The sequence below is a fragment of the Lactuca virosa genome, chromosome 5, assembly GCF_052849685.1.
Source record: "Lactuca virosa cultivar CGN04683 chromosome 5, Lactuca_virosa_CGN04683_v6, whole genome shotgun sequence".
Taxonomy (NCBI): Eukaryota; Viridiplantae; Streptophyta; class Magnoliopsida; order Asterales; family Asteraceae; genus Lactuca; species Lactuca virosa.
Genome location: NC_136430.1, coordinates 198,388,899 through 198,396,465, shown reverse-complemented (window position 1 = coordinate 198,396,465; position 7,567 = coordinate 198,388,899).

Genomic DNA, 7,567 nt, shown 5'->3' with positions numbered 1-7,567 from the left:
AAGCTCCCAATCAGGCAAGAACAGAACATAAGGCCAAATCAAACATTCTCAGGCTATAAGATCTTAATTATGTATAACCGTGATGCATACACTAAGCAACTGCAGTAATGATGTCAATCTCATATAAAGGAAACCCTAGGCTAGCAGGCATCATGTAATCAGGCAGTTCTACCATGTAATTTCTGAAGATCCCTAGCCTAGCACTAGCATGTTGTTCTAATATATCACATAATCAAATAACTGTATGGTATTTTGGGGTCACTTACTGGCTCCGGCTGATCGTACACCCTGCATCATCCCTTACTTATCTTGAAAACCTTTTGAAAATCATTTTGAAAATCTTTTCCTTGATTTGAGACTGGAGTCACACGAGTGTTCATCCAATTCACTCAAACCAAGGCCCTGATACCAACTTGTAACACTCATAAAAATTCAAGTCAATTTTAAACTTTTTCAAGCACTTAAAACCATTTAAAATTACATAATTTGTTTTCAAAATAATAATTATCAGAGTATCCCAGTATCAAATCATAAAATCATAACAACAGGAGGAGCGGTACAATCATGCTTTCGCCTTCCCACGATCACCATAAGTACCTGAAACAACAAACTGAAACTGTAAGTCCGAAAGCTTAGTGAGCTCCCCCAAAATACCAACTCCATACCGAAATAACCACAACAGATAACAATTACAGATCAGCGTGCATAATGAGCCTTCAGCCTGACTGGACTGCCTCACAGGGCCTACAGCCTATCTGGACCGCTCCCGAGCCTTCGGCATGACTGGACCGCCTCGCCGGGCCTACAGCCTATCCGGACCGCTCCCCGGGTATGTTGGCCTACCGCACAAAGCAGGACCGCCTCAACCCAACCCCCAATCAACAAACATGTTCACATAATTACCATACGCTAGCTCATATCATATAACAGTCAAACCGATCTAAAGGATCACTAATCATAACAACATCCCAATAACCGGGATACAGACCTAACCGGTCACTAACAAAGCATCATCTTATAACCAAGACACTGACCTAACCAGGTCACTAAGCATACACATACCATCATCCTAACTACCAGGATGAACTCAATAAACATATCATGCCATAAACCAGATACAAATATATAAAGGGCCGACCTTGGTGCCTTAGACACTGTTGATATAGTGAGGATAACTCACCTCGTACTGTCAACTCGAAGATAAACTCAAGCTCTTGGATTGCCGGTACTACTCCACCACCTAAATGCACCATAGAACCATGCTTGTAAATTCCCAATTTTCCAAAATGTCCCAGAAGTCCAAAAGTCAACCCTTGGTCAAGGTCCAAGTCAAATGTCAAAGTCAACAATCCATGTTGACCTCAACTCATCGAGTAAAACCAGTCACTCGTCGAGTTCCTTTCATGCTTACCAACTCGCCGAGTCACTTGAATGACTCGTCGAGTTCCTAGTGTCAGTGGCCGTAACTCCTCGGCCAACTTGGCGAGTTTTCCCCTTACAACTCGTCGCGTTCATATGTGTCCAAAGGTTTGCAAAACCCTAGCCGACTCGCCGAGTCTCTCATTTGACTCGCCGAGCCTACGACAATCTTCATCGGACTCGCCGAGTTGTTCATCCAACTCGTCGAGTTCGATGACCATCTTCATATGACTCGCCGATTCGACCTTGCGACTCGCCGAGTCCCTTCAATCCTTCATCCATACAGATGCTTTTAAAGCCATGCAAAGCCTCCAAACTGCAGATCTAAGCTCCAAGGGCATGTTTATCACGTAAAGTTGCAAACTTTACGTGCATGCAAGATGATAATGGCCCAAAACAATCTAAAGGAGTGGCTTAGGGCAAGGGAAAGGCCATAGCTCAACAAAGACTGGAACTTTATGATAAAGAGGGGCTGAAGGAGTCCAGATCTGAGGTTGCAACCTCAGATCTCAACCCAAATCGGAGAACCACTACAAAACCCTAAAATCCCAACCCATAAATGAAGAGATCCAATTAAGAGAGAGCCAAGGTAACAACTTGTTACCTCCAAAATGATGCCAAGACAGAGAAGAATCCGGATCTACAACAATCCCTTGCTTCAAACTTCTTGAACTCCAAGCTTTTTCTCCAAGGATCCCTCTTCCAAGCTAAAGAGCACACAATTTATAGAGAGCAACCACTAATTAGGGTTTCTGAACTCAAGGGAGACAGTAAGAGAGGCTAAGGGAAATAAGTGGTCCTTAAATAGGGTGCAAATCCCCGAAATTTAGGGTTTCATCTGCCAGCTCCTACTTGTCGAGTCCCTTCTTGGACTCGGCGAGTAGGTCACTAAAACACACGGACCAACCCGCTGCTACTCGACGAGTAGGGCAACCAACTCGTCGAGTAGACCTTGAAATCAAGAAAATTCTTATATAAAATTGATACCTGAGAATCGGGGCATTACAGCTTTTAAAAGACAGGTAAATGGTCGATACAATTGAATGAATATGGTCACTTGTAGAGCGAATGATAACGTCTTCTAGAAATTCAACTTCAGCTTCACCATCATTACGGCCACCAATCTTAGCTTCACCAATTTTAAGAACCCATTCAACAAATGCTTTTGTCTTATCCAAATCATTAGTTGGACAACCAACCTGAAGCCTCATTAAATAGGATATTAAAGGAAAAATGACTTATACAAATTGAACATTATAGACATATATGTATTAAAAAATGAATGATAACCGTTAATATATTGGGAAATTAAAATTGATGTTATATGATTTAAGATGCGGAGGTAAATATAATATAAAAGAAGTTAAGAATAATTTACCTTGATTGATTATTTGTGAAAGTAGCGACCCTGACGAAATAAATGTGGATTGCACATTCGGGTGTATGATGTTATGAGACGGGGATGCTGAAGGTAATTCGGTAAGGTTTCGAGTAACTCGACAATTAAGGGGTATGAAGAAATTATTTTTTGAAATGAAAATCCGTATAATAAATGGGGGAAATATATTTAAAAAAAATATTAATAGTACAATACAAAGAAAAAAAGATCCATGTATTATATAATGTATTCATCAACTACACATTTAGATGACAGTTCCATTAGCCTCCTATTCTTTTTCTTTTATTCATCAGGTACTATTAAAATACAAAAAACTTATATTCCCATCTTATTATATCATTTTATTCCATGAAATCCAATCAATTATAAAAATATGTGAAAAAAATATTACTTGCCACAATAAATGGTCAAATGTGAGGTGTTGATTAGAAAAAAAAATAATAAAGTAGTAATAACAAAGTGGAAACAAACATTTGCACATATTTAACAAAAACAAAAAATAAAAAACAGAAAAAATAAGTTGAAGTAAGTAAATAGCAATTATGTCAAATTGACATCGGTCAATAATTTAGAAGAGCAATACAAATAAAAAAAACAGAATAACATTGTATTTATGATTCATAAGTACACTACTATTCTTTTGTAGGGACAAACATGTCAAATTGATAACAACCAATAATTTAGAAGAAGAATACAAATTTAAAAATTAACAGTAATCAATAATTTAGAAGAGCAATACAAATAAAAAAATAGAATAAAATTGTATTTATGATTCAGAAGTACACTGCTATTCTTTTGTATGGGAAAATATGTCAAATTGATAGCAGTCAATAATTTAGAACAACAATACCAATATAAGAACAGAATAACAATGTATTTATGGTTCAGAAGTACATTGGTATTATGTTCATTTGTAGAAAATAAATGTATCCTACTATGAAGGGATAAAAAATTGTTTTTAAGATTTGCCCTTTGCATGAATAATATCGAATGCTGCATTATCGATTTTCCATAAGGGCAAAAATGTGTGAAATTGAAACTCTTTTTAATTTAAACAAAAACAATAACAACATTAACAAAGACATTAAATAGTAGGAGGAAAACGAATAAAATCAAAGTAAATGGTTGTATTGGAAACACATATATTGAAATAACTAATTAGATTAATGTGAATACTGAGGTTTAAGTTAATGAAAGTATGCAGTGATTTGATAAAATGAATTGAAAGTGTGAAACAGAAAATGATAAGACATAGAAGTACATATTGCTGATCGTCGATGACAAGGCTGGAGAAAATTTTGCTCAATTTTTCTGCAGAGGAAATATGTCAACTGTTCCTACGTAAATCGAATAATAAAAAGGTTAGAGTTGTGTATTATGTATAGAAGATATATAACGATGAAAAAGAGGAAGTAAATAAATTGAAATGTAGTTTAAATTTAAATTTGAAATAGAAGATAACATACCTTATAAGTTCTTTTTTTGCAGAGATATCATTTGACTTATGAAAAACACTTAACTATGTATAAGATCAATTAGAATCAATTAGAAGGATTAATATGGTAAGCAGTTAGATATTACATAACGTGAATAAATATTCTATAACTAAGCTACTGATTCTATGAGATTTGATATAATCTCTATTATGAAAATTAAACGGGTATTAAAGGTAACACCGTAACTTACCTTTAGACATGGTAACGATTGACGGAAAAAAAAAGTTTTTACCAAAACTTTGGTAGATGATGTCACAAAATGATCTAAGGGTGAAAATTTTATGATCGAAATACAATCAAGAGCCTGATTGTTGAAGATGATGTGGTAAAGTTTCTCTTTTAATAATATTTAGAGTTCACATATAAATTCATTGGTTTTAACATTTTGAACAATAACTACGATATTATTACTTTTATTTTTCTTAATCTTTACTATATTATTAAACATATTGCTTGTTTCTTGAAAATTAAGAGGTACAATACCTATTACCTCATGTACAATAATATTAAGCTTATAATCACATCGTATACGTATACACGGTATTACCTTATCTCTTTGATGTTACCCTAATCTCCTCTACACACAACAGCCGCCATCAAACCAAATCTCATCCGTCTCTGTTTATCTCTTTCACCCTCACGACGTCAAGTGTTCTTCCCTGACTCCGGCAACATCACACACAAGCAGCGCACCACCACCTGTCTCCACCAAAGATGAAATTGACGCCCTGGAAGTCCACCAACCATTCACAACCCAAACACCTTCATGGATCAGATCTATATGTGTCGTATCCCAGCAACAGAAGGAAATTGAACCCCTTTTCTTTGCGTCTCCTTCCTAGTCGCTTTAGAATCGATTGATACTCACCCAAAAATCGCAGTGTCTCCTTTTCTCAATCGACCCCTATCATTTTCCCTTTTCTTCTCAAAATCGATTGTAAGTTCTCAGTTCCGATCGACAGAATTCAAGAAATGCTCCGATCGATCACCAAAACCTTCACTTTTTGATTCAGATTGCATGCTTCTTCTCTCACCCTCTCTCGAAATCGATTGCAGATGTATGTTTTTCCGTCACCGTTGTCCGCCACTTCTACCTGACAACAACCAGTTAATCTGACGATGGTGACCGTTTTTTTGATCTCACTACAGGACGATTTTGAAGTCAATTAGACCATGGGTGATAGTCAATACTCTTTCTCTCTAACAACTTGCAGATATAATCTACATGCTAATTTCTCCAATAGTGATCAACTTTGATTTCACTTGAAATCACAAAATTGCTAGAACCCTTCATCTTATCACTACTTCTTGTTGGCAGTCCTTCTGGGAAGCTTGTTCAGATTGAACACGTCCTAACAGCTGTTGGCTCTGGTCAAACCTCTTTAGGAATTAAAGGTGATTACACTTTACAAGCTTGCATTTCTTGTTATAATAAATTTCTATAGCAACAAGTTTACTATTTGGAAATTTGTGGTATAAAACTCTAATTGCATCTGATATAATTTAAGTGATGACTTCAAAGTTTAGGATCATTTTAATTTGGGATAGTCATCGTGGAATATGTGAAATATATTTCCTGACTTTCATTTAAACATTGTGGAGCCAAAAGGGGAACTGCAACACATTATATTTCACCTGTTTGTTTGTGCCTTCGAACACTAAGGCCATTAGAATGTTTTTTTATCAGAATTATCTTTGGCAAGCGTGGATCTCTGTTTAAAATTATGTTGCCTACTATGTAAGAACCATTTCAATGTTATTAATGTTCTATTCTTGCAGGTATATCTGTATGGAGGTCACGTGACATCTTGGAAAAATGAACATGGAGAAAAGTTGCTTTTTGTCAGTAATAAGGTGCCAACAATCTATAAATTCTCTTTTGATGAATTCTTTCACACTCCTATTTATACTCTTTAATTGGATGTGATTTTTATTTTGTTTTCAAGAATCCATAAATGCATGTATTTTTGCAGGCAATCTTTAAGCCTCCAAAGGCAATACGTGGGGGTATTCCTTTACGCTTTCCGCAAGTATGTGCCTCTATCTTTCTTCTGTTTAATACACTGTTCTTGGATTCATTATACTCATTGTAACCTGCTTCCTTGATGCAGTTCTCAAATCTAGGAACTCTTGAATCACATGGATTTGCTAGAAATAGATTATGGCCTCACAGGCACATTTTTTATTCTATTTTTTTAATCTTAGATACTTTGTTCTTTATCTTTCTCATAAATAATTATATTCTATTTTTTATGTTCATTTGTAGCTTTGAGTATCGACTGAGGGTTACATTGGGACTTACTGGAGACTTGATGTTGACATCCCGGATCAGAAATACAAATACTAATGGAAAGCCATTTACTTTTGCATTTGCATATCACACCTATTTCTCTGTTTCTGATATCAGGTGTAACGCCCGTGTTTGTAGGCTAGGCATTAATATTGATGTGATAGTCTAGGTTAACCTTTGTAACTCATTTTGAAGAAATGAAAAGTAATTATGTGAATATTATGTAAATTATGTGTTTTATGCTTAATTACTAGGATTTAATTAATTAAGAATAAAAATGAGCGTCGAGAATAAATATTAGATAAAGCCGATATCTATTAAGAAAATTGTAGTGGTCGTGACAAGGATTACAGATATATAAAGAATACTGAAATCCAAGTTATAACGAAGAAGTTATGACCTGTCGAAGTTTCGCGACAAAACCGGCACGGTGCCGAATGACGTAAAAAGTGAGTTTTTGATAAACTACTTTTTAGCTTTAGTGATCTAAACAAAAGTCGTAGTGTTCGTCAAACCGAGAGTATGTATAAAAAGAACGCCTAAATCTGACTTCGTATGAGGAAGTTATGATTTTTCTAAGTTTCAACTTAGCAGTAGACAGCTAAAAATTCGAATTTTAGATCGAGTGATTTTTAGCCGACACAACCTAAACTAGAATTGAAGGTCTCGTCAATAGTAGTACAACGGTAAAAAGACAGACGAAAACGGACGTCGGATGAAGAAGTTATGAATTTTTAACGAATTTCCTGTCCCGGTCTGTTAAAAATAATAATATAAAAATTAAATTCAAAATTAGCCGACGAAGTCTAAACAAAAGTTGTAGAGCATAATTTTACCTACGCGTGCATATAAAGAACGTAAACAACGGAGCTCGTATGCAAAAGTTATGGATTTTAGAAGTTTTTGCACAAAAATCGAGAAAATTCGCATAGTCGTGCTTCGGCCACGTCACCTTCGCTCCAT